We start from the raw sequence: 3471 nt of genomic DNA, 5'->3' as shown, positions 1-3471 counted from the left end.
TCCTGGAACTCACTCTGTAGACCAGGCTGGCCTTGAACTCAGAAATCTGCCTGCCTCTGCCTCCCGAGTGCTGGGATTAAAGGCATGTGCCACCATGCCCAGCCTAAAATTATTTATCATTTGTTCATTTTATATCCCAATATCAGTGCCCCCTCTTCTCTTAGTACCCCCTCACAGAAGTCCTCCCATATTCCACCTTCCCCTTCTCTCTTGAGGGGATCCACAGGCAGGCAGGTCACTTGTTCCAGTTGTTGGGGGCCCCGCATGAAGACAAAGCTACTCATCTGCTACCTACATGCAGGGGGCTACTCAACTTTTCAATGGAAGTTTCTGGGCCTCAACTCTGCCCCTGTTCACTTTAAGACACACATCTGGTCCAGGTGGTTAAAGGAAGGCCCTGTGTTCCTCCCTCTGAGTCCCCATTCCTCATGCCTTCTGCTCCTCAGTGTACATTTTTCTACCTCAGGACCTTTGCATGTGCTGTTTCTGATGCCTGGTATACACAGACCTCTGCGTGGCTGGCGTCTTTGAATTTTTTAGGGCTCAGCCTGAACTCCACCTGCTCAGATAAGACCATTCTAGCCATCAGGGTTCACCCCAGCAGCCTCTTTCCCTTATCTGAGTACTATGGGTTTGTGCTATGTGATGGCTTAGTTCATACTCCCTATCACTATATATATGTGTGTGTGTGTGTGTGTGTGTGTGTGTGTGTGTGCATGTGTATATGTGTGTATATATGAATATATGTATGTGTGTGTATATATATATAAAATCTCACAGTAGGGATACAGAAAACATCGATGGATCAACGGAAAGGGAAGCTTTGAAAAAGACTAAGATGGGAGATGGAAGCCTTGAAAGGTCTCCAAGTCAGAGTAACTGGTTCAAACCCCAGCTCTGATGCTTACTTAGGGTGTGTATGCTATAGGGTAACTCCACCTCTGGTCCTCACTTGCTCTCCTTGAGGTAGAGAGAGGAGCCCTTGGTACTGATCTGCTGTGCCCATCCCCCAGGGGCACCATAGGAGCCTCATCTCACATCCCTCTCAGCCTGTCTGCCTCTGTGGTTTCAGGGAGCCAGACCCCGCCCTGCTGAGCTCTCTGTCTTTGGGCCTAAAATTAGCTCACAAATTCCTTGGCTGCCTGGCCTTAGCTTCTAAGTGACAATTCAAACCAGATGTTTGCAGCTGTTGGGCCCCATCCCCCCCAACCCCGGCTGACCCACACTGCTACCCAATGCTCAGGTTCAATAGGTTAGACCCAGGCTTGAAGGTCTGTCTGTAGCTTCACCTGCCCCCGGGCCTGGGGCTGGGTGGGCAGTGGAAGCACTGTGTATACAGCTGTACAAGAATAGGGCATTTCTCTAAAGATACAGGGGTTCGGGGAGCGGGACTCACTGAGCATTTAAGGAGGGGGGCTGAGGCTTCCTGCTGGGTGCTTCTGGGACCATCACCTTGGTTCCCTGAGCAGCCTCTGTCACTGTGACAGTTACTTATTGGAGTGGCAAGGGCTCATAGCCTCTCACATGAACCCTTCTTGCCGGACAGCAGAGGGGAAGGCCCTGGCTGGTCGACCACTCAATGCGCTGTGTCCCTGCCAAGCCACAGGCCCTCAGGGCAGGTAGTGTGGTCTTGGCGACACCAGCTGCTTCCTGGATCCCACCCTCAGAGCCTGGCTCCACTTAGTAGGTGGTCTGGATGTCCTGGAAGACCCTCTTTGTGCAGCTGCCCCTGGGTAACCCTTGACCCCGAGGCGGAAGACTGACTGGAGTTAATGCCTACCCAGCTGGAAGATGAGGCAAGGGACCCAGCTGAGTGAGAACTATGTGGTCAGGTGGAAGGAACCAGAGGCCTGCATAGCCATCGGGTTGGTGTAGAGTTCTTGCTCTTTCTGGAGATGGGACTCTAAATATCTCTTTCTCTAGGTCCTTGAGAGAAAGGGATAGTGGGTACACAGAGGCTTAATGGAAGAAAGATGTGGCTACGTTTTACATATATGTACCACTCATGGTCGACATGGAGGAGACCAAATCCCTTCAAATGTCCCCAGAGCTCCAGACCTGGCCCACTGCCTTCTGACTTCATGACCTCCCATGTCCACTTCCCCGGCTCTGCTCTGCCTCATTCCCTCTTTCCCACTCCTGGATGCCACCAGGGACCACACCCCAGGACCTCTGCATCGCTCTCCTGCCCGGACCACTTCTCAGAACATCTCCTGGACCCTCTGGTCACCTCCTGGTTGTGTTTGCTGGAATGCAGCTTTCCCCCTACACTGCAGCCAGCTCCATATCACGGAGACACCGTTGGAGCATCTTTGCAATGGTCCATAACTTCTGACCAGAATGTAGGTTCCACAAGGACAGACCTGTATGACACTTGGAAAATATTCAGAACATACCATGAGGTGGGCAGGGGAGGATAGGGAAGAGTAGGGAAGGAGAGGGGAGGGGAGGGGAGGGGAGGGAAGGAGAGAATAAGGAAGGGAAGGATAGGGAAGGGGAGGGAAGGGAAGGAAAGAGGGGGGGAGGGAAGAGTAAGGAAGGGAAGGGTAAGGAAGAGAAGGGGAGGGAAGGGGAGAGAAGGGGAGGGAAGGGAAGGGTAAGGAAGGGAAGGGTGATGTGGAGAGATGAGAGGGGTATAGCAAGGAGAAATAATGGAGAGAGATATCCTGCAACTGGGAACTTCAGGCCGCTCCCTGCTATTAGACACAGGGTCTGCATTTCTCACAGACTGCCCAGAGTGTAGTAGGGGTGTGGTTGGTGACTATCCTGACAGAGCCGGCAGACAGCTGGTTAATGAGAAGTGCAGCCACCAGCCGCACCACACTGAGGCGGCCCCTGGCCCCTGTCGAGTCTCATAAAGTGGCTTCTTCCACAGTGAGAATGTAAATGTTTACAAGGCAGCCACAGCTGGCTGGCCACCCGGCCACAGGAAGTCCTGGGACCCCTGTCCTCCGGCTGTACGTGTATCCCCCCCGCGGAGGGATGTGGGTTCTCAAGAGCTTTGAATTGAGTCATCATCTAGTTAGACCATGCAGATGTCCAGTGTCCAGCTGGACCTTTCCATGCAGTGCGAGACCCAGGTCTAAAGGTCACAGTGTCAGAACCACCCCATTTCTTGAGCCCCTTGCCAGCCAGAACCCCGTAAGAGTTACTCTACTGACGTCCCAACCCACAGCCGAGTCTGCCCTTTGTCCTAGAACACACAGACTGTGCTCCTTTGCTCTGTGTGTGGAGAGTTCAGTCTGTCCTTCTCCGTTGTCCAGTTGTGGGCTACCATATGCATGAGAGGCAAACTTTTTTTTTAATTTTTAATATTTTTTATTACGTATTTTCCTCAATTACATTTCCAATGCTATCCCAAAAGTCCCCCATACCCCCCCACTTCCCTACCCACCCATTCCCATTCTTTTGGCCCTGGCATTCCCTTGTATTGGGGCATATAACGTTTGCAAGTCCAATGGGCCTCTCTTT

This window comes from Mus caroli, chromosome 5 (genome assembly GCF_900094665.2).
Source record: "Mus caroli chromosome 5, CAROLI_EIJ_v1.1, whole genome shotgun sequence".
Lineage (NCBI taxonomy): Eukaryota > Metazoa > Chordata > Mammalia > Rodentia > Muridae > Mus > Mus caroli.
The sequence above is the reverse complement of the archived record's forward strand: the minus strand, read 5'-3'. Positions refer to the sequence as shown.